This window comes from Giraffa tippelskirchi, chromosome 4 (genome assembly GCF_054371585.1).
Source record: "Giraffa tippelskirchi isolate mGirTip1 chromosome 4, T2T-mGirTip1v1.2.pri, whole genome shotgun sequence".
Lineage (NCBI taxonomy): Eukaryota > Metazoa > Chordata > Mammalia > Artiodactyla > Giraffidae > Giraffa > Giraffa tippelskirchi.
In genome coordinates, this window is record NC_137278.1 from 138,907,805 (window position 1) to 138,932,771 (window position 24,967).

General features: G+C 40.5%; 1 protein-coding gene and 1 long non-coding RNA gene across 2 annotated transcripts in view; one reads left to right on the top strand and one right to left on the bottom strand.

The window, feature by feature from the left end:
• Positions 1 to 24,967, top strand: part of PRICKLE1 (prickle planar cell polarity protein 1) — a 107,507-nt gene that overhangs the window by 56,654 nt on the left and 25,886 nt on the right. The window lies entirely within an intron of this gene.
• Positions 8,542 to 13,354, bottom strand: LOC145546574 (uncharacterized). Its single transcript, XR_014083042.1, has 2 exons — positions 12,717 to 13,354; positions 8,542 to 12,058 (listed from the first exon to the last, which is right to left on the bottom strand). It is a non-coding gene; the product is annotated as an uncharacterized LOC145546574 (long non-coding RNA).

The following is a 24,967-nucleotide window of genomic DNA, read 5'->3' on the forward strand; positions in this document are numbered from 1 at the left end:
ACACTTGTTTTGACATTGTTTGTAGATGTATTTCCACCTATGCTAGGTAATGTAACCCCCATATTCTTACACTTTAAAATACCAACAGGGTTCATACTTATAATTGGAAATTCCTTGAGCCATCTGAGGATGTGAAAGACATGCATGTGAAAACCCATTGCTTCTCCCCATCTTTTTTCTTTCCTTTCTTGGTTGTTTGAAGACTCAATAAAGGTGATTAGTATCAATCTATCATTTCAAATAAGGTTGGGAACAGATGCACTTGTGTGAAAAATTGTTTATTGAAATATTTGCCCAGTGACTTCTTTGTAAAGTAGCCATTGAAAGACCTAGTTCCCTGTGTCTTGTTTACAATTCAAGAGGTGCCCCCCACCAGCTGTGCTAGAGGAAAATTCCAAAAATGGGTGTCTTGATTAACCTTTAAATGCCTACTCCAAGTTTCAAAGGGACTTTAAAAGAAAAAAAACACCTTTTTTTAGAATCACCTTTCAGCTAACATGAACTGCTTTGGGACATGGGCAGTCTTTATATCAAGGAGGCTGAAGGATAAAATGAATGGAGTATCACAAAGCTTGCTTTCTTTATGAGAGTTCACTGAAAATTCCTGGATTCCTTAAGGTCAAATTTATGTAACATATCCACTTTAAAAATAACTTTGCCAGTATCTTGCTTTAAAGAAAGATTCTTTTTGTTAATGGAAGAAAACAAAACTTTGCCCAGCCACCAAAGTAATAAAACCTACTTGGTGCAGTGGTGGGCTTCCCATGGCAAAATGCCACATGGTATGCTAAGAAAAGGAGCATTACTGTGGGTAAGACCCAAACCCCACCAGATATACACTGCTCTCATTTCCATATTTTTAGGGTATATATATATATATATTTTTTTTTTACTGTTTGCTACATTTATTAAAACAAGATACATTGTCAGATACATATACTTTCTCATGTCACAATTAGGTGGTAATTCTGTGGACTTGCTGTGTTATAATTTAGAAACCAGGGTTTACTGTACCAAACTGGCAAATCGCAAGGCCAAAATACAGCCTGAATTATCTGAGTAAAACTCAGTAAACTTGTCTACTTTGATCTGGTTCTATTGCAAATGGACTGTAGTCATTTAATTCCACGTTATTCTAGTTGTACAGGCAAAGTAGAAAATGGCAGTACAAAATAAAAAATCTCTGATTTCACTTGAAATATTTATGTAACTAAAACCAAATTAGGTTGTGCTGAGGGTAGTTGTCTCACTCGTCACTGTTGGTTTATACAGGTAGTGTCTTCATAGGAGACATTCTTAGTGCTGGGAGAAATGGAACGGCTTGCATGAGACAATTTCTTTTGAATTTTGACTAGTTGGTTAATTTGTACTGTTAATCACTTTTAACTGTATATTCCATTCACAACCATTTTGAAATTGAATTACACTGTGATTTTAAAACTGTTTCTCTTCATCCATTAATTGTGTAATTATTAAACAAATATAATGTTCCTCAAAAGAAGGTTTTAAAGTTTTTTTGCCATCACTATTTTGACTTACAATTATATAATCAACATTTGTATTAATGCAATATAAATTGCCTCAATTAACTCATTTATCCTTCTATCAGTAGAGGTACACATACACTACCCACATCATGATACCATGATACTGCATTTGATTCAAATTGTGCACACAGCGAAATTTCTTTGAAGCTTACATTCTGATTTGCAACACCTCACTGGGGGTATTATTAACCAGCTGAATTCAGTCAACAATTTGAGGCTTTGCCTAAATTAAACAACTTTTTTTAAGTTAAAAACCTTTTGAATTAAAAGCGTATTGTTAGGTTATATAGACAACACATAAAGTGAAGCCTTAATCAAATTAAAACAGTATAAAGGACTATTTGGCATGGATGTTAGTCACAGTATTTCCTCACTGTGCTAAGCAATTTTCATGCATCATCTCATTTAATCCCCATCACAACTTGATGAAGGAAATTTTACATTTCCGTTGTATAGTAGAAGAAAATGAAGTTAAGAGAGCATGAAATGACTTGCCCCCTTCTCAAAATAGGAGAGGTGGCAGTCCGATTCAGGGCTATCCTTTGGCAGAGCCCATTGTCTGTTAATATTCTTCATGTACTATGTCCACCAAGGCCCTGTGTCTTTCTTTGCCACATGTTAGGTTGGTTATGCTGGAAGAGCATGGTGAGAGGTTTAGTTGCCAGGGTGTATTGGCAACTCTGTTCTCTTGTGAAGATTCCATGTCACTCTCTTACTTCCAGGACTCCACATTCACTACAGATCTGGGAACCCATAGATATATCATTTTTCATCCAAACCCAAACACTTAAGAGCATTAAAGAGTTGCTGTCAATAACTGTACATGGAAAAGAGGCATGAACTAAGATTTTCCAAATCAAAGTGGGGCCCGTGGTTCTGGTACATAACAGCAGCATTGCAGGCTGTGTGTGTGTGTGTGTGTGTGTGTGTGTGTGTGTGTGTGTGTGTGTGTGTGTGTGTGTGTGTGTGTGTGTGTGTGTGTGTGTGTGTGTGTGTGTGTGTGTGTGTGTGTGTGTGCGTGCGCACGCGTGCTGTATCAGGAGTGTGGGGAAGCAAAATTCTGGTTTAGAGGAGTATTTCTCAACTCTTTTTAAAATTATATGCCTATGCTGCCAAACACAGAGGTCTTCCTTTAATGTTATTTTAATTTGCAAAGTAAATACTGGATTAAAATACGCAAAGCCATGGGAGAGTTCTGCTTTGTTTTCAAACTGCCCAACTCCCCCCCCCCCACTGTCTCCACTCCTTTTAGCCAATTCAGAGGTGTTTTCTTACCTACCCCATCACTGGTCTAGAATTCTGTACAGCACTGTTTTGTAAATGGTCATCCAGCTGTGGATTAATCAAAAGAATAGGCGATTTTACTAAATGTCAGAATGCTGTTTTGGTACCATCACCAGCTTTGATCAGTATTCACTTACCAAGAGCAGAGAAGGTCAGAGATGATCAGGTACATTAAGCCACACAAGTCTGAAGTATTCCTTCTCTTTGGTAAAAGTCTAAAACTAGAGCTAAAATATTCAGAAAATGCCTATTGATAACACAGTGGAGGGACTTCCCTGGTGGTCCAGTGGTTCAGATTCTGTGTTTCCACTGCAGTGGGCACGGGTTCAATCCCTAGTCAGGGAACTTTGAGCCCTCATGCCACATGATATAACTAAAAAAAAAAACAAACCAATAAACCAGAATGGAGGCAGTAGTTTATTTCCCTGAGTGCTATTTAAGAATTGTTCATGTAGAAGACATTTTTTTCAGTATTAAAGATGACAGTGATTACTTCTGAGGGTTGTATATATGAGACACAAATAAGGTAACCATTCTTTTCAACATTTCAGGTCTGACTGACTTTCCTAAATAAAGCAGAGGTTTATCAATTATGATGTCATGGTGCATCTCATGGAAGGCCTGGTACTTAACATGAATTATTTTTATTGCCTACATCAATCAGCACCATTATGCTGTAGGTGCTATTACTGCTCCCATTTTAGAGAATAGGAAATAGAGGCAAAGAGAGGCAGCACAATCAGTGAGTAGCAAAGCTGCCATAGGCACCAAAGCGCCGAGATTATCTTGTTAATAGGTGCAATTTATAGTCCATTGGAAGACTGTAGGGATATTACTGCTAAGTTTTTTTGAGAAATATAAGATGTATTTTTCCTGTTTCAACAAGTAGATATTGCCAAATAAGTTTCAAGATCATTTAACTAAATGCTAATATTGAATACAGTACAGTTTTAAATAAAAATGGGATTAAAATTCATCTTATAACTTTTATATGAGTGAATTCAGTTGTGCCTTTGTTTTAAAGTTAGAAGACAGATGCAGGACAAATTTAGAAAAATTAAGGACCCCTGAGCTATTTTTTAACATTTTTAAATTAACTTGACAGCTGTTGTTTTGTCAGAACTTAAATAACTTTGCTTCATTAAAAAATAAATCCATAACATATGGATTTCAGCAGATTGTATATTTATTATTTGTGCTTATTAGGGAAAGGCACATGAGTTGAAAAAAAATTAGACATCGCCAGGTGTATAAAAAGTTGTTGTTGTTAGCAGGCAAGCAATTATATTGTTAAATAAGATACCTGCCCTTGAAATTTTTTGATGCTTTTAATTTAGCTAAATTTTATAGTAAGCTTTCTTGATAATGGAATGAAGGCATTGAATTAGGCTGGGTTTTTAATTCTCTTATTTTTAGAATTATAAACTCACACCTAAAAGAGACATCCTGAGACCTTTTAGTTTCCCCTTCATGCTCCAGAAATTCTTATCTTTCTGGTTTACAGAAAGAAACCCATCTATTATGTAGAGAAAAACATCTTTCAGACTACTGAAGTCCCCACTCTTCTTGTTAAGTGTTCAGTTAAGTATTTAATGATACATTTGTTTTTTATCAACTGAAATTCCCATTCTTTGCCTTAAACTCAGACCTCAGGAGCTGCAAGGTGACCTTGAGCTGGGAGGAGACAGTGAGGCTGGTATTTGAGGATGACCTTAAAAATAAGCCCATGGGGAAAATGAAATAGGGACCTCTGGTTAAAGATGGCAAATTGAATATGTACATGTAGCTTTATCCTCTTTCAGAATTTCACTAAGATGACAGTAAATAAATTACTTTTTAAAAGGAGAAAACCCATGAAGATGAGAATGGAAAATAAGAAAATAACACATTTTGGAGGCAGGATTGCAATCACCCTCCGTATCCATGAGTTTTGCATCCTCGCATACAGAGGGCTGATGATGAGGGACTTGAACATCCTCTAATGTTGGTTCTGTGGGGGGTCCTGGAACCAGTCCCCCACGGACACCAAGGGATGACTGTAATTGGTGGCTGACTTAGAGGACCTAAGTAGGTAGATCCTAATCTAGAAGAAGAAAAAGTTGAGATGCAGCCTGAGTTGTACTGTAGATCTCTCAAAAGGCTCAAAAAGGTTTATCCTTGGGTGAGAGTAGAACAGAGGCTCTAGCTATGAGGCATCACGCATGATTGAGGAAAGGGTTGTTGAGCTGCACCCCACAGGCCCACTAGGCTCATGCTTGCCCAGCTTCAAGACTGAACAAAGAGCTGGGAGTCAGCAACAGAAACATCAGTAATTTAGTGGACAGTGGCAGCTTATACATTGGAAACAAGACCCCAGTGTGTGTAGTGGGCGGTGGACAGATCTTGTCGGCTGCCTTCGCTACTGGGGAGAAGGGACAATTACCAGTTATCGGGGAATTGACATCAGGTTGTCTCACTGGTTGCCAGGGAAACTAGCAGAGGGGCACAGCCCTTACTGCCCCTTTGATAAGGACAGTCACCAGCTGGGTCAGGGACAAGTATGTTGGAAGGTCAATCAGGTGAGTAGGGTGTAGCTAAAGCAGATACTGGTGGAGCAGGGTCTGTAGAGAAAGCAAGGGGACAGCCATTTTGGATGGCCTGACCATACAGGGGTCCCTGACCAGACCAGAGGAATCAGATAACGTGCCTCAACTTGCCTTCCACATCATTTAGCCAGGTGTCACCCTGTAAGGTGACACAGGTGTCTCCTGTGTTCTCTGGAGAATGCAGCTAGCCAAAAGGAGACAAAAGATGAAAACAAAACTAGAGATAACTAGTTTGACTTTGTATTATCTTAGTCCAGAGTGAAGACCGAGTCAAAAAGCTTCCTTCCCTTGACCTCATTCTCCCAAATGTAGATAGCATCCAATCAGCTTTTTAGTTTCTCATCTGAAAAATGAACAGATAGCTGACAATCAGACATTCAAAGAAATATCTAATATGAAGTGAACATAGAGAGGGCAGATAGATACTACCCAGGGAGACAATATATATATATATATAAAATTACTGTTGTCTGAGAAAGGAGAAATTAGTGTACCCAGTAAACAAGAACAGAATGCTACAAAAAAAGGAACTTTCATGGGCAAACAAAGCAGCTCTTGGAAATTAAAAAGAAGAAATGAAAAACCATTCACTAGAAGCCTTGAAAGTTGTAGTAATAGAAAATCTCCTAGAATGTAAACTTTAAAACACTAAGAAATGTAAAGTATGAGAGAGAAGGTGAGGAAATGGGAAATCAGGTCCAGGGAGCCAACATCTAAATAGGAAGAGAAAACAGAAGGAAGAATATCGTCAAACAAATCATCCCACAAATTTTCCCGAACTGAAGGGCATGAATTTCTGGATTGAAAGACCCACCAAATACCCTGTGCAGTGTTGGAAAGTAGAGTCAATATGAAGGACATCATCAGGTAATTTTGAATGCTAGAAATGTAAAAGGTCCTACAACTTTTCAGAGAGGAAGAAAAACATGTTTCATGACAACAGCTATTAAAGAAAAAAGCCTTTTAGAATTGTTTGATTTTTAAACTATATACTGTATATTTTCCATGAAATGAAATTTTAAAAAAGAAACTTGAAAAGTGGAATAGGCCAGGATTGGCAAAGAAACTTTTGTTTCCATTTTAGTTTGATAATGTTGATCTTTCAGTTTCAGTATCTATTATTCATTTAACAATGGTTTAATTTTAGCTCATCAGCGCACGAGTTTCCCAAGGCATTTCTGTTGGTCTGCATGCAGTCATTCTTTCATAACAAAAATTAAGCTGTATTTGGATATCTACTTCTTATAAGAACACTGGCAAGAAATTCAGAAAAGGAAAAAAAAAAAAAGATGATCATTCTTCCCCCAAATAACCATAAGATAAGAGAGATGTCTGGTAGGGGGTTTAATAGTTTGCCAGCACACACAGAGGAAAACATGAAATGCAGAAAATAAAAGGATCTGAAATCCCAAAACAAGACATAGTTTCTGTTGCTGCAACCTGAAACGAATTGCTTTTAGTAGATCATTAATGTTTCATGATTTGGGGATATATTGGTATACCATACAACTGTTGGACCGTTTTATTGCAGTGAAGACACCTCAAAGGATTTTTAAAGGCAACAAATGTATATTGGAATAGTCTTCGGGCTCCTGTGTATGCTAAATTGAACCTCTTCCTAATATACAATGAAATTATATCCATTTTATTGTGTAATAACTTTTGTTAATAATTTTATTTATTTAATTTTAGCTGTGCAGGGTCTTCATTGCTGTGTGGGCTTTTCTTTAGTTGCTGAGAGTGGGGGCTACTCTTCCTTGTGATGCACGGGCTCCTGTTGAGGAGCACAGGCTCTAGGGCATGTGGGCTCAGTAGCTGTGGCTCCTGGGCTCTAGAGCACAGGCTCAATAGTTGTGGGACATGGGCTTAGTCATTCTGTGGCATGTGGGATCTTCAAGGGATCGAACCCATGTCTCCTGCATTGGCAGGTGAATTCTTCACCACTGAGTCAGCAGGGAAGCCCCTTATTGTATAATATTATAATTTTTAAAAAGAGACATACTTAAGCTTTAAGAGAGACTTAAAAAATGAGGAAAGAATTGACGGTGTGTGTGTGTATATATATAAATACAAGGAATAGATAGTGAGTTGCTTCAGGGCAAAGAGCAGCTGTTGTTCCTCTTTGTAGCCCAGTGTCCAGCACAGTTGTCCACCCAGTTGAAGCAAAGACAGGAACCTGAAAAGAACTCTGGAGAGGTTGCCCTAGTGAGGGGTGGAGCGATGACAAAGGAGGATCAGATTCAGATCTTGGCCACCCGGACTCCACAGTCCTGTGGTCTTTAGCAAGGCCACCAGGCTCACTGCAAAGTACACAGGGTTCCCTATAATAATGGGAGGTTATTTGCTTGTTTTTAAAACATCCTTGATGTCCTAGGATGTATAAAGCACAGGCTCTGAGAAATAAAGAAAACCTTATAACTTACTGTTTGATGTCAACAAAATCAAGCTGTTCCTTATTAGGCCTCCTGCTTCCAGTATCTAAGTGTCTGGATTTCTTTGAAATAACACTATTTATACATGTCTCTAATGCACAGCTATAAGAAAGGCTGGGGAACCTCAAAGGTAAGGTTTTCAATCATTTCCATACCCATTTTCCTGTGGAATTTGATTTGGGAAAGTTGGTGTTTGATTTTCAGTGAAGTTAAACAAACAAGGCCAACAGATCACAGCCCCCATCACAAGTCAGACCTTCAGAGGGAATTCAGTAAACTTTTTTTTTTTTTCCTGTTAACTTCATACTTGTAAGGCTTTTCTCTATGCATCCTGCAGAGCCATTATGGGATTTTATTCTTATTTTCATCCTCATCTGCACATTTCATGTGGATGCCTGCAGATGATCCTGGGTTATCTGCAGAGACACTTCTTTCTCTTTCTGTCTCTCTTTCTCTCTCTCTCTCCTTCTCTCTCTCTAATTCTGTGCTGAGGCCACAGCTGCCATCCCTTGGCAGCTTCCTCGCCCCAGTAGAATAATGAGACCCTGGCTTTTGAGAACTCGGTATTGGGAGTAAATGGTGTTTAAACTGAAGTTTTCCCCGCTTTACTGGTCAAACACAGTCCTTGACTACTCTGCGGGTGTGATGCCCTTGACTATCCCGCCTGTCCGGTACTGTGGGATGAGCCATTGGAACCTGTGTGTAAACATCACAGTGAGGGGTAAGCTCAGGGCATCTTCCGTGCAGGGCCTGCTCCTTTTGAAGTGTCTGCTGGATTGTACCATTGTCATGCCAGTTGGAGGAATTCTTTGTTTTACAATGGCGGGCTCTGAAGAGCCAGCTGATAAGACTTGGGACCCTGGTGTGAAACTGACCCTTTGAACTAGGAAGAATCTTTCAAGATAAGCAAGGCTTGGCGTTTTTATCACACTTTTTATTAGTGCTCTGAATGGAGCAGGTTAGTGTCCTTGCTAGGCAGGTATATAAAAGTTTTTCAGGCTCTTCAGAAATGACACAGACTAGGACCCAGGCTCCTTTTTGACAACGAAGCAGACCTTCCAATTGTCTATCTCAATGAAGATTTTTGAGAAATAGCATCAATTTGGGGGATTTACTCAGAACAAAAAGATTAATTGTACCAGGAGTAAAATGCAAATGAAACTCAAAAGACTTTTTCAAGAAAAATGGTAAGTTTCTGACTAAAAAGTGATCTTGATTATCTTTCAGACCAAATGGCATGCATAATTTTTCTTCGTAAAGGTCATTGGTAGAACAGAAAGTAGAAAAATTGGCTCCATGGTAATCATTTTTTAATTTACATTTTAATATCCCAAATGTTCCATACCTCAGATACTCTCCTGAAATGAATGGTACTCATCATTCTGGCATTAAGTCACTCAACAAACCTTTGTCAGTCCTGATGGTGTGACAGGTGTGAGGCTGGTTTTGGGAGGCAGCACTGAGCAAGGCGGTCTCGCTCTCCATCTACACAAGTCTTCCAGCCCAACAGAGACCCCATCATCACACACATGACTGAAGAGTGAACAGAAGGTTGTAGGGCAGTGACAGGCGCTATGGCAACATTCTTCTTCAGTCCTTCTTTTAGAACTTTATTTTGGAGGATGCTTTAGAGGAAGAATCTCATTTCCCCTTTTCAACAGTTCTTTGAGAGTTTCTGTTTTATGTCTGAGTTTGTTTTCCAACTTTTCCTTCAAGTTAGCCTGCATGCAACTCAGGTGGTTTCCCAGAATAGAACTTTCCATTCAGACCAAGGAGCTGCAGATGAGAGGGCGAATTCAGGGTACGTGCCTGGGAACTTTCATTGGAAGCTTTGTACTGTCTAAACCCCAGAGAGATGAGGGTCTGTGTGGCCGCCCAGGTGATCGGGCTCATCAGTGCCCGTGGGCTTCTCTGTCTGGCTGCTGCCCTCCCCAGGACAGCAAGTCTGCTCCACCACCCTGGGGTGTGGCAACAAATGTGAAGACAGCCTTTGGTTAAAACGGCCTCTGTGTATACAGCCGACCTCTGTTCCTAGGTTTCCTAAACTGAAGAAATCAAAGAGTTAGAGGATTTCACAGCTAAAAGACTTTAAAGATCATCTGCCATTTTGTGGATGAGAAACTGAGGCCCAGAGAGTAAAGGTCTTCCAGCCAGTTACTGGCAGAAGCAGGCCCACCATGACAAGCTCTGCCCGCCCCTCCGTCTGATACCCAGAGCGCAGCTCCACACCACACTCCCCAGGACCCTGAGAGTGCACTCCATCCATCTGCATCTCGCCTTTTCATTCTCACCACGTCCAGGACCTTTCTGCACATCTGTGTTTGAAGTCACATAGTTGAGAGCTATTTCCCACATTTGACCTAACCCAAATGTCTCTCCATGTTGTTTTTCCTTTAAACAAACAACTAAATAATAATGCTATTTATATAGCTCTCTAAGTAATAAACGAAACTGTAAAGAATAAAGCTATTTATGCAACAGTTCTTTATCAATGAATTCTGTTGATGAATTTCTAATTTGGTATATGTTATATACCCATGTATAAAACTGTTGAGACCAGACCAATAAAGGTTATCCTGAAAACTGCAGTAGGGATTTACAGATTTATTACCACTTGCCTTTTTTTCCCCTCAAACAGTAGCTCATTTGTGGGAATTACATTACACATAATGTTCAGGCATACTTCAGTTTTCAGCCAGAAAAGTCCATGGTACAGGAGATTCTAACAGGAAAGTACATTGTGCTAAGATTATTGCCATATAATAAAGTTCTTAGTGCCCTTAAGCTGCATGAGTGTGGAGGATCCTTTATAAAAATACTTACTCTAGGAGAAACATTCCACCCTCTTCCCCTTTTCCTGTCCCCTCCTTCCTCTGCAGAGCCACTTCTTCATACTTTTCATTTTCCGCTCTAACCATTACAAAGGGAGGATGAGTATCTTTTCATGATTTTTGAAAAAATGTAAAAGTAGTGTTCTCAATTGTCATTAAAATATATTTTCACTTTTGTTTATTTATACAGTTAAGTTTTGTAAAACCCCAAAGTGACAAATTGATAGATTAATTCAAATAAGATTGACGTAATTGCATTTCACATCCTGATAAAAATCACACAGGAACAGGAGTTGTAATCCTATCCTATTCTGTGTCCTCAGATATGTATTTATCTTGTTCTCTGGCTAATGAGGAAAAATCAATCCTGTCAATACTTCGATTCAGCCTGGTGATAAGCTTCTATGTCATCTGTCACCTGACTAGCCGTGGTCATCTTCTATTTCCCTGCATTAAGTCAACACAGATGTGTTGGCTTTGGAAATGTCCATCAACTTCATTTAGGCTCTGCTGTCTGCTCAGTGCAATGCAGCCTTCATTGATGGTGTAATGGGGATTGGATGTTAGTTTCTCCACAAGAATTCTTTCTTACCATAATATTAATAATAACTGGAGGGGAAAAAAATCTTCCATGCAATAAAACAAATTAGAAGACTAAACAGGAAAAAACCTGGTGTAAGAAGGAAAAGAAAATATTAATACTATAACAGAGAAGAGCAAAAGATACAGTTGTGAACAGATTGAATCGTTCATTGTCGTTTTGGAACAACAGCAAGTTGTGGCTAGGAGAAGCCTTTTCTATCCTCTGGTTCAAACAACTTCCCAGCTTATGTCTATGAAAGTCATGTGATTTATTCTTTTTCTGCTTTGTCTACACACACCTTGATCTTTTTTTCTTTTCCCCTGGCTGTGCTGGATCTTTGTTGCTGTTCTTGGGCTTTCTCGAGTTGCAGCAAGCAGGGCTACTCTGTAGCTGCAGTTGTGCATGCTTCTCATTGTGGTGGGTTCTCTTGTTGCAGAGCATGGGCTCTGGGTGCACGGGCTTCGGTAGTTGCTCCGCTGAATGTGGATCTTCCCAGAACAGGGATCAAACCTGTGTCCCCTACATTGGCAGGCAGATTCATAACCACTGGACCAGGGGAAGTCCCACCTTGATCTTCTTAGTATTTTCAGTAAATATCCCCTGACTCCTGAAATGACATGTCATTTGCTTGCTTTGTGTCCACATTCTGGAAAGCTAAAGAACACTCAGAACCCAGGGCGACAGCTGATGCCCAGCAGCCTTCAAGTTTCAGCAATCTTACCCAGCAGGACAGCTGTTACTTTAAATCAGTGGGAGTAGCACTTGCCTCAGAAGCATCCTTTGCAGAGGAAATGTGCTGAAATGACAGAAACTGTGCATAATTAAAATTAAGCATTGCATGGCCCCCAGTTTAATTTAAATTTAATGGGTTTAAATGTTAGGTATTAATGGGTAATACCCATTAATGGGTATTAAATGTTAGGCTCTAATTTCTACAGTTCTCATTTGATGCTTTTTTAAAAGCCTATTCTAACAATTCATGAGAAAACTTTGAAAACTATGTTTTCAAAGGTGTTGTGGATTAAAACCAGCACCACAAAGCCACATCCAAAGAATAGTTTTACCTAATGTAACAAAAGAAAAGTTCATCTTCACTTGAGCAAGATATCTTAACCAAGATAGGTCAGATCCCCAAAATGACATCTATCCCTTTAGAACTTTTCATGAAATATTGTAAAGTAATTAGCCCCCAACTAAAATAAATAAATTTATTAAAAAAAAAAAAAAAGAGATCTGGGATTTACTTATCAGCATGCCTGCTTCATAAGCAATATTGAAGACCTTGGAGTGTCTGGGTAGAATTTTGCTTTGACCAGCTACTCAATGAAAACTTGAAGTAGCTCCTCTTTCTCCTCGCACAAATTTATCACTGTCTTAGGAGAGCTAGTAACCAAAGTGAATTGTGTCTGTAGACCAATGCATGGTTCCTAAACCCAGTTAGAAATTGCAATTACCTAGGAAAACTGTATGAAGTGTAAATTTCTGGCTCCTAACTCAGACTTCTTTTTAAAATTTTATTTATTTTTGGCCTTGGTGGGTCTTCTTTGCTGCACAGGCATTCTCTAGTTGCAGCCAGCGGGGGCTACTCTCTCCTTCTGGTGCACATGGGCTTCTGATTGCAGTGGCTTCTCTTGTTCCAGAGCACAGCTCCAGGGCACTTGGGCTTCTGCAGCATGTGGGCTCAGTAATTGCAGCTCCCAGGCTCAACAGTTGTGGTGCGAGGGCTTAGTTGCTCCATGACATGTGGGATCTTTCTAGACCAGGGATTGAACCCTTGTCTCCTGCATTGGCAGGAGGACTCCTTAGCACTGAGCCACCAGGGAAGCCCTTAACTCAGACTTATTGAATTAAACTCTATAGGGATGTGGTTCAGGCATCTATATGTTTTTAGACTTTCCAGGTGATTCTTTCTTTTTGACTGTACTGGGTCTTTGTTGCAGTGCATGGGCTTCTCTTGCTGTGGAGCACAGGTTTAGAGCACGCGGACTCAATAGTTGTGGCAGCTCGAAGGTTTAGTTTTCCCAAGGCATGTGGGATCTTGGTTTCCCAATCAGGAATTGAACCTGAGTCCGCTGCATTGAAAGGCAGAATCATAACCACTGGATCACTGGATAAGTCCCTCTCTGCTGGAAGGGAATCAGGGTAAGTGATTCTTACACTGACAACCAGTGCAGCGTCAGTTGCTCTTAGCTAACTGTTATTAGGGACAATGCCCATCCATAATATCTAAGAGCAAGTTCTTGCCCCATTGTACAACTAGAATTTTTAAAATTCATTTAATAGACACTTTCGGAGTATCTCTGCCCAACAAAACAATTCCGCCTTCGCTGGGAATTACTGGCCTATAGCCTGTAAAACACAGAAGCCCTCATCCATCTGACTGAGTGGATACACGGTCAAGGAGTGGGCGGTCATGTTGGATTTCAACCCCAGCCCTGGGAGGGGGCCATTTTTTTAACCTCACAGACTGAGGAGCCACAAAGCCCTGTCTGCAGGAAGGTAAGCACAAAGTGTTAAACCAGGAAGAAGCAGACAGAAGACTGGAGGAAGAAAGGATTCTGTCTCAGTTTCTGAGTGTCTGTCTTTCTGAACTGTGGTCATTTTCTGAAGCTCAGCTACAGTCCTGCTGCGTGTTGCCTGAGACACAGGCCTATGTCTCAGTCCGTTGAATGATCACTCCCCACCCTTTTTCTCCTTAAATCAGCCTGGTTTCTGTTACTTACAAAATAGTCCTGTTACAAACCTCATTATTTCAACTCAGCCCAGTTTGCACAACCCAGTTCCCTGATGTATTTAGCACACTTGGGTGCCGCCACAAGGGAGAAGAAGGAGCCCACCTGTGGAATCTGTCCAGGGTGACCCCATTCAGATTTTCTGCCCAGATGTGCCCATTTTGGAGGCAAATACAGTTTTGTTCATCATCAGAACATTCTCTTTTCAAGACCCTTGAATTATATAGCTAATAGTTCCCTGTACTCTGCCCACCAGATTTCCCTGAACAAGAGGTTTCCTTTCCTGGCTCCACTCCCAGGACTCCTGTCCAGGAGACGCACTCCTGAGCTTTCTCCGGCTCTGTTTTCAGAAAACTGCCTTTAGCTTCTAACATCCCCTGCTTTTTCAGCACCCTTGTTATTTTTTCCCTTGGACCCCACTTTTCTTCCCCTCTCATTTCCCTTTTTTAAAAACCATCAGCAGATTTTAGAACTTCTAAAATTCGTGTATGATTTTTGTGAGGAAATGGGGTTTTGTTTGTTTTTGCCACAGATGCAAAATTTAAACTAAATGTTTGTCTCAAACCTCTTTTCCCCAAGAATCCCTTTTGTCATTTAATTAAATAACCAAGACCCCTTTTTGAATTGCATGCAGCTTGACAATGGGAGGACCACAGGGAGGGACTTTGGAGGCTGTAGGAACCTCACACTTAACCTAGGCTTCGTCCCTTTATCATGCGAATTGAGTTAGGGAAGGAAGAAGGTGTGGGGATAAAGATTTTCACAGCTGGGAATTACCCCAGAGGCAGGGAATATTCTGATGAGAATTTATTTGGGACATTTGCGTTTCCTATGACGGTAAGACCTAGAAGAAAAACCAGCTTTCATAATTTGTTACTATTGGGGGGTGGGTGCGGCTTGGATGGTGCTTTCCTTACAACAGATATTGAAGTCTGTGGCCCTTCACTGTGTTTTGTGTTCATGTTCCATGGCTGCTGCTGCTAAGTCGCTTCAGTCGTGTCCGACTCTGTGCGACCCCATAGACGGCAGCCCACCAGGCTCCGTCGTCCCCGGGATTCTCTAGGCAAGAATACTGGAGTGGGTTGCCATTTCCTTCTCCAGTGCATGAAAGGGAAAAGTGAAAGTGAAGTCGCTCAGTCGTGTCTGACTCTTAGCGACCCCATGGACTGTCGCCTACCAGGCTCCTCCATCCATGGGATTTTCCAGGCAAGAGTACTGGAGTGGGGTGCCATTGCCTTCCATGGACGAGCTCTAAATGGAACGTCTCATGATTTTGTAAGGTCTGTGCTCTTTTCCATGGTTATGTTAGTTAAGATCTGTATTGTGATAGTCCATTTGGGAGAATTCCAGGGATTTTAGTGTGTGTCTTAATTTCTTTACTACCCAGCATGGCAAAGAATCCATCCCCTTGTGTAAAATGAGTGTGAGGAACGTCTGGGCATGCTCATCCAGGTGGGAGTCACTAAGCCCAAGACTGTTCTAGATAAGTAACAGGTGTGAGGTGTTGTCACAAGGCTCTTCTCTTTGACAGCTGAATTGAGCCATAAAATTTTTGAATAATTTATGCAAGTTTCCAGGGTTTAGAAAGCACTAGTGTCCATTTCACAATGAAATCCTTGTAGTTAATTTTGTGTGTGTGTGTGTCACTTATCTTTGGCTGAGGTGAAAATATTCAGATTGCCCTATAAGTCAAAATTAATTTTGTAAACTATTATCCATGGTCTTAGCATCTTCTTTTCACTTCTAAGTAGAATCAGAGTTTATCACAATCATATGTTTTAATTTATATTTTAAAATATTACAAGATGGCCAAGACTGAGTTTAAGAAACCTTTAAAACATCTTTAATTTTGGTGAACTGGTAAATTTGCATACTCTTTTTTTGTAAGCTGAATTTTTCCTCCTCAAAAAAAAAAAAAAAAAGGAAAGCAAGGCAACATGTGGTTTGTTACATTCATGGCTCTTCTTAGCCTGTTTTGCATTAGGAGGTTATGGAAACCTAAGACTGAAAGCTGCATAAAGAAAACCTTACAGTGAAGGAAAGAAATAGAGAAAAGAGACATCTGAAACTTGGCCCTTTTTCCCCATCTGCCCTAAAAATACATTCCAGTATAAAATGCAGGTCCCTGATAGTTGGCAGCATAAAGGAGCAGAAAGGCAAATACTTTAAAAAAAAATCATACCTATTAAGTACCTTGAGTAAGTAACCCCTGTATTTTCCCTTTAAGAACTATCTAAAACATAAAACTATCTGGGAAAGAACAGATCTCTAAATGTCCAGTCATTCCCAAGCCATTCTTTAACTATCAGTTCCTCCCCTACTCAAAACAAAAACTGCCACCAAGAATCTACCCGGTGAGGATCATAGCTGCCATGCTTGCTGGCCGGCCTCTGGGAGTGACAGGGCGGAGGCCCTAGCCCACTTTTTCCTCGTTTGTCCTAGTGCGGTTAATGGTGACAGTGAATGTTTTCCTCATAATGCACAGCAAATTTGCTGCCTAGTTAGCACACTAGAGGTCACTTTAAATTATTTTTCCTCTAATAATTTCACTACAAATGAAATTTCTTATTATGCAGCATCAGCATCAAAATGCCCAGATGTTCCTATTACAGGCTCTCAAGGATCCTAAATATTTATGTATATGAACGTCATATTTATCCTCCCTAAGAATTCTCTTAATTAGGCATGAGAAATATTTTCCTATAGAGTGACAAGCATTTTTCTGTAGATTTTAATTGTCTGTGAAAAAAAAAAAAAGCTGCACTTCATAAAAGGTGTTCTTAGGAATCAGATAGTTGTACATTCAGAAAAGTCATTATAAAATAGGTTCTCGGAAAGACAAGATGATTAGAAATGTTGCTTGTGTAGGAACTGGCCCTCCTCTTCTATCTTTTGAATGTTGACTCCATTTGAAGAGGTTATCTACCCATGTCATTGGATTCTTCCCCAAAATTTTTGACTCTTTAGATCCTAAAAGCATGATATGTCATAAAACTATTTTTCTAATGATATTTTCAGTCTTCACTAAGTTGCTCCCCACTCCCAAACATACCTTTCCAAAAGGTGGAGAGAAGCATTTCAGAGATTCCTGGAATCTTGTTAGAATCTATTGAAAGAGAAGCTAAAGACTTTAGAAATGGTCAATAATGGAAATGAGGTTTGTTCTATTCTATTAGCAGCAATGCAGTCAGTAATCTTAGTTTGTGTTAAGTAAAAAATGTGTGCCCTTCTGTAAGAAGCAGATTGTCTTTATAAGCCTGCGTATGTTATATGATATTATATGAGTCTTAATAGTTTCTATTATTTGAGCTCATCTGCAACAAATTTTTGTTGGGGGACATTTTGGCAATTACAATCGCCAAGAAATGCTGCCAGACTATTAATTCTATTGTCTTTTTTTTCCTTTTTATTCATTTGCTGCAACTGAGCTGAAGGACCTTAGTAAAACAACAATAATAATGGATTATGGTCCTGGGAGTTGAGCTGTAATCAATTTTGTCTGACAGGCTTATTAATGGCTGCATTATTACTGCAGTGCCTTTTTGCCTTCAGGATGTCATGTGAGATGCGTTCAGTTGAATGGGTCACACATAAGCTATAAACTGAACCATTCTCGTGGTTTGCCCTTTGTTCAGCATAATCTGCCTCTAAATTGAGGAGCTGATGGTTGGGCTCCATCTGAGAGTGATACCCTTACTTGAGTAAGAGCTTAGCACACCCTGATACTCTAATGACGAATAGTGGCATCAGAGCAACTGTTATATGAATGATCTTCAGATACAGGCCAGTTTTGTTGTATTTGGACAATAAATGACTTTGTATCTATAGAAGCTAAAAATGCAGTGAACTGCTTGCAAAAGCTCAGTGTCTCATTTGTCTGAGGACCCCTAGGATTGGGGGCTGTGGGTGATCCCAGTCCTTTGAGCTGTGCAGCATTTCGGTCCTAGAGGTCAGGGCAGCCAGTGTGTTGTTACTGAGTGCATTGCTTCATTTCTATGCGAAATGTGGTATGAAACTTCTAGAATTATCCTTCCTACTTCCTGGTGATATCGCTGAGCCACCAGTTGGGTCAAGCAAAGCATGTTATTTTGCTATTTGTAAGAAGCTCTGCTTTAAAAGCAAATAACCTAGTGGTTGAAGACCATAGGCTTTGATGTCAGACCTGGTTCTGAATCCAGGCTCTTGCACTAATTAGCTGATGATTAGATGATGGAGCAACTTACAAGTCTCATTTGTAAAATGAGGAATATAAGATCTACCTTATCATGTTATAAGAAATTTTTTTTTAATGTACAGGATTTAACACAGGCCTAGCCTACAAGTACTCCAGATGTTATAGCTTCATAATAGTAATAATAATAGTGATGGAGGTTCACTTGGCATTATTATATTCTTAGCGTGTCACCAAATAAAATGCAGTAACATGCTGTATGTCCAAGATGATGCACAATTCTAGTACATACTTGACCCCTCATTCTATGCTAACACCACCCCTGTCTTTAGATCACTGCATCCTCACCATGATCATCTTGGGATCATATCACTGCCTTTTGTTTGAGAAAGCTCTTTTAAGGAACCAGAAATGCCAGAAGGTCTGTTTCTCAAAATACATCTCTTCCCATCACTAATACTAAGCAAAATAGTGACTGTAGCCCATTCCTATTGGTGTAACTGCCAAGTGGAAAGTTTGAGTTTCTGGGTTGTCCCAAAGCTCTGTGCAGAGAGGAAGAGAAGCTATCTGTTGAGTTAAAAGAATTTCTATTTGAGAAAGAAAATAGGCAGTAATTTTGGTGGAGGGACTGGTCTGAATAAGATGGGAGTCCTGGGGCTAATGGAGAGTCTTAGAGGAATGGAAGTGCAGCATAGAAACCTCTGGTGTAATGGGACCTCAGGGAACATTCCTGGACCCATCCCAAATGAAGTCCTGAAGTAAGAGTCAGCCAGGCAGATAAAAATGTGTGGCTAGACAGTTCCACGTAGAGGAAACAGCAGGATTAGGCAAAGGGTCGTGAAACAACGTGATATGCTTGGAAACCACAAGTTCTGGAGCCAGAGGTGAGGTATGACAAGTGATGGAGATACAGTCGGAGGGATCAATGGGGGCTGGAAATGAAGGACCTTCATTTATCCCATGGAGGTGCCAGAAAAACTGAAGAAGGGATTTTTAAAGTAGAAGAATGATGTAGGTTTATGGTGGTCAAGTGAGGGAAAATGGGTATGTAGGGAAGAGAAGCCCCGAGGCTCGGCTGCTGTAGCATCCCAGGATGGGGGACAGGGTGAGATAGAAAATGGAACAGATGCAAAGTCCCTGAACGAGGGCAGGCAAGAAGGGTACTTGGTGAAGGAGGCGCCTGTGATGGTCAGGTGTCTGGCTTACTGGGAGTACTGGCGGCAGGCACCATGAACAGACAGGGAAGAGAGGAGGAAGGAGGATTATTGGCCTGGGGGTTGGTGAAGCATATCATTTAGCAATTTGAGCTTGCTAAAGAGATTTCACTTTAGCCAATTGGTTTAAGTTCATATCAGATCTTATATGCTAAAAAGAATAACGTAAAAGATAAATTTCATGAGGTTCCTTTAAATATTAAAACTAGAGAGTTGAACACTAAATTAGTTGACTCACTTTTTTATCCAAATAAAAATAGAGAAAACAGAATCAGTGGATTGATAATTGAGATAATATAAGAGTGCTTAACAAGGCCTGAGTCAGGGTCTGTGGAGGGTCAGATGTGAACCAGTCACTGAGCACTCAGCAAATATTCACAGAGAAAACTCTATGTAGCAGGCAAAGTACCTAATGGGGCAGGCCTGAGTATCTAAGCACTTGGGATAGATTCATTGCTAAACAAAATAGGCAACATCCCTTCCCTTAGCCCCTCTATAATTCAATGCAGATACAATGCTGAAGAGATGAGCGCTCCAAGCATAAAAGACAAAGGAAATATTAAAAGTAACTTTCGTCAAAAAATAGTTACTTACCTAGAGCTGTGTGATTTGATCCAATATAACAACTAGAATTCCAACTCCTGGCCCTGGTCCAACCTAGGAAAGCTGGTAAACCAGTCCCCACTACAAAATCACCGTTTGTAAATTCCCACAGTTCCAGAAGGGGACTTGGTATCTTAGATAAGATAAAGAAACGTTATGGAAAGCTTGTCTGACCTTTTGTTTTTGGCAAGAGGCTGCTTGAAATAATTCTTTGCTGACACCTCTGTAAGAACGTTATTGTTCATGGTAGTTGTTAAAAGCTGGCCCACCTTCATTGGCCCAGATTTTTCCTTGTGGAGAATCGACCGTCTTAGGTAGTGGAGAGTTTAAATAGCATGAAAAACACAAAGGTGAGCTAAATAGCTTTGAGCATGTAGTTCATTAAGTAAAGCAGCAAATACCCTATAATTTTTAAGACAAAGCAGTATTTATTATTTACATGTTTTGCACAGAATACAAACTGCAAGATTTCAGACCTCACCTAACACACCAAGTTTCCACCTTTTGTTTCATCTCTGCCGCAGGCTTGGTTGGGTAGTTCTATATAATCTTCCAACCTTAGTGTCATGTTCCTGTTTCCTTCCATAATGATGGACCCTGAGCTCTAACACTGGAGGATGCCAACGCTATATGTTAAGAGTGGATTCCAACAGGAAGATAAAGTTTGAACTTAGAAACGTAAATAGCAACACTTTGGGTTACCTTGAGTTTATCTTCCATGGACAGTGAAAAATATCTGCAGCTTCGAGCTGGAGCTCTCATATCAGGGCTAAATTGTTGATTATCTTTCCAGTAAGCCATGGAAATGCTGACTTTAGAAATAGTGGCCCCCATCTGCCAGCCCCCTCAGTTCTCACAGTCCATGCTGGGCCACCCAGTCCAGTCTCTCCACCCTCAGACACACTGCCCTTGACTCCTGCAGTGGCTTTCAGGCTCTTTCCATCTGGTTTCCCTGCACTATTCTCTCTGCTCTCCCTCTAATGAGGGCAAAGATACAGTCATTTCGCTCTTCTTGAAGCCTCTGCGACTCCCCGTAGCCCTTGGGATAGCTGAACAGCCCTGGCACACACAGCGATTTAGAGTCTGGACCTACCTCCCCGCTCTGCTCCGGTCCTCCTGGCACATCACTTGGGTTTTCTAAGGGCAGCTCACTCTTTTGGCCCTCAAGCTTTGACGGGCCCAACTTGGGCCCTGGTTCCTACTCCCAACTCCACTGATTACCCTGATCAACTACTTCAAATCCTTTCAGGCCCAGCTCAGATGTCACCCCACCTTCCTGGATTCTCACCTTCTAACCAGAATTGATCGATCAACGTTTCCTCTTACTCCTATGTTAGAATTTTAACCATACCTCAACTGTAGTATCCGAGAAGGCAGTGGCACCCCACTCCAGTACTCTTGCCTGGAGAATCCCATGGACGGAGGAGCCTGGTAGGCTGCAGTCCATGGGGTTGCTAAGGGTCGGACACGACTGAGCGACTTCACTTTCACTTTTCACTTTCATGCATTGGAGAAGGAAATGGCAACCCACTCCATTGTTCTTGCCTGGAGAATCCCATGGACGGGGGAGCCTGGTGGGCTATCATCTATGGGGTCACACAGAGTCGGACACGACTGAAGCGACTTAGCAGCAGCAGCAGCAACTGTAGTATAATCACAACATACCGTGGTTTCTTATGTGTTTTGGAAAATTAGAACAATTGTTAATTTTCCCCACTCATCTTGTGTGTTTTCCTATGCCTTCTATTTTATCGAGATATAAATTGAATATGAAGTTTAAATTAGACCTAAACCCTCCCCTTAAGGACTTCATATTTAAATATCATATTCTATGAAGTCCTTAAGGGGAGGGTTTAGGTCTAATAGAGCTTCTCTGAATTAAATATCTTTTGATTCAACCAAAGAATCTATCAATAAATCAATGGATGAATTCATGAAGCATCAGCTCAGGCAGCTCTTGTTCCAATATGTCTGGCTCCATGGAAATGTGGGACTGGTGACTGGAGCAGAGATTTCACCCTTGAAGTTTGTGAGTGAGCAGAAAATAGCACAGGGAGGAATTATGTATTCATATATCTTTCTGTATCAACTAATAACAAATCAAGAAATCATTTTCTGCTTGTGAGCTTTTCTTCTTTATATTAATATTGTAGAATTTTTTTTTAATGTTTCTTAAACCATTTTTATAAAAGTTTTATATGAGCATTATCAAAAAGAAAAAGGTTGTAAATAGTGTGAAGATACAAAGGTACAATTATTTTACAAATGAACAGTTGACTCTTGAACAACACAGGTTTAAACTACACAGGTCCACTTACACTTGAATGTTTTTCAGTAGTAAATGCTACAGTGCTGTACTGTCTGTGAATCTTTGGATGCAGAGGAACCAAGGACAGGGAGTTACACACAGATTCGCAAGGTCAACTGTAAGTTCAGAAGTGAAAGTTTCCATCTGCCCTTCTCTAGAAATCATATTAATGGTTCAGTAATTGTATTCCAAAAAGATGTCCTTTTCATTATAGGGGACTGGAATGCAAAAGTAGGAAGTCAGGAAACACCTGGCGTAACAGGCAAATTTGCCCTTGGAGTACAGAATGAAGCAGGGCAAAGGCTAGTAGAGTTTTGCCAAGAGAACGGACTGGTCATAGCAAACACCCTCTTCCAACAACACAAGAGAAGACTCTACACATGGACATCACCAGAGGGTCAACATTGAAATCAGATTGATTATATTCTTTGCAGCCAAAGATGGAGAAGCTCTATACAGTCAGCAAAAACAAGACCGGGAGCAGACTGTGGCTCAGATCATGAACTGCTCATTGCCAAATTCAGACTTAAATTGAAGAAAGTATGGAAAACCACTAGACCATTCAGGTATGACCTAAATCAAATCCCTTATGATTATACAGTGGAAGTGACAAATAGATTTTAAGGGACTAGATCTGATAGACAGAGTGCCTGATGAACTATGGACAGAGGTTCGTGACATTGTACAGGAGACAGGGATCAAGACCATCCCCATGGAAAAGAAATGCAAAAAGGCAAAATGGCTGTCTGAGGAGGCCTTACAAATAGCTGGGAAAAGAAGAGAAGCAAAAAGCAAAGGAGAAAAGGAAAGGTATTCCCATCTGAATGCAGAGTTCTAAAGAATAGCAAGGAGAGATAAGAAAGCCTTTCTTAACGATCAATGCAAAGAAATAGAGGAAAACAACAGAATGGGAAAGACTAGAGATCTCTTCAAGAAAATTAGAGATACCAAGGGAACATTTCATGCAAAGATGGGCTCGATAAAGGACAGGAATGGTATGGACCTAACAGAAGCAGAAGATATTAAGAAGAGGTGGCAAGAATACACAGAAGAACCATACAAAAAAGATCTTCACGACCCAGATAATCACGATGGTGTGATCACTCACCTAGAGCCAGACATCCTGGAATGTGAAGTCAAGTGGGCCTTAGGAAGCATCATTACGAACAAAGCCAGTGGAGGTGATGGAATTCCAGTTGAGCTATTTCAAATCCTGAAAGATGATGCTGTGAAAGTGCTGCACTCAATATGCCAGCAAATCTGGAAAACTCAGTAGTAGCCACAGGACTGGAAAAGGTCAGTTTTCATTCCAATCCCAAAGAAAGGCAATGCCAAAGAATGCTCAAACTACAGCACAATTGCACTCATCTCACACGCTAGTAAAGTAATGCTCAAAATTCTCCAAGCCAGGCTTCAGCAATACGTGAACCGTGAACTTCCAGATGTTCAAGCTGGTTTTAGAAAAGGCAGAGGAACCAGAGATCAAATTGCCAACATCTGCTGGATCATCGAAAAAGCAAGAGAGTTCCAGAAAAATATCTATTTCTGCTTTATTGACTATGCCAAAGACCTTGACTGTGTGGATCACAATAAACTGTGGAAAATTCTGAAAGAGATGGGAATATCAGACCACCTGACCTGTCTCTTGAGAAACCTGTATGCAGGTCAGGAAGCACCAGTTAGAACTGGACATGGAACAGCAGACTGGTTCCAAATAGGAAAAGGAGTACGTCAAGGCTGTATATTGTCACCCTGCTTATTTAACTTATATGCAGAGTATATCATGAGAAACACTGGGCTGGAAGAAACACAAGGTGGAATCAAGATTGCCAGGAGAAATATCAATAACCTCAGATATGCAGATGACACCAACCTTATGGCAGAAAGTGAAGAACTAAAGAGCCTCTTGATGAAAGTGAAAGAGGAGAGTGAAAAAGTTGGCTTAAAGCTCAACGTTCAGAAAACTAAGATCATGGCATCTGGTCCCATCACTCCATGGGAAATAGATGGGGAAACAATGGAAACAGTGTCAGACTTTATTTTTTTGAGCTCCAAAATCACTGCTGATGGTGATTGCAGTCATTAAATTAAAAGACGCTTCCTCCTTGGAAGCAAGGTTATGACCAACCTAGATAGCATATTAAAAAGCAGAGGCATTACTTTGCCAACAAAGGTCCATCTAGTCAAGGCTATGGTTTTTCCAGTAGTCATGTATGGATGTGAGAGTTGGATTATAAAGAAAGCTGAGCACCGAAGAATTGATGCTTTTGAACCGTGGTGTTGGAGAAGACTCTTGAGAGTCCCTTGGACTGCAAGAAGATCCAACCAGTCCATCCTAAAGGAGATCAGTCCTGGGTGTTCATTGGAAGGACTGATGTTGAAGCTGAAACTCCAATACTTTGGCCACCTCATGCGAGGAGCTGACTCATTGGAAAAGACCCTAATTCTGGGAAGGATCGGGAGCGGGAAGAGAAGGGGACGACAGACGATGAGATGGTTGGATGGCATCACCGACTCGATGGACATGGGTTTGGGTAAACTCCGGGAGTTGGTGATGGACAAGGAGGCCTGGTGTGCTGCGATTCATGGGGTCTCAAAGAGTCGGACATGACTGAGTGACTGAACTGAACTGAATTATGTTCCTCTATATGGTTTTGCTATGCATACATTGGCCCAT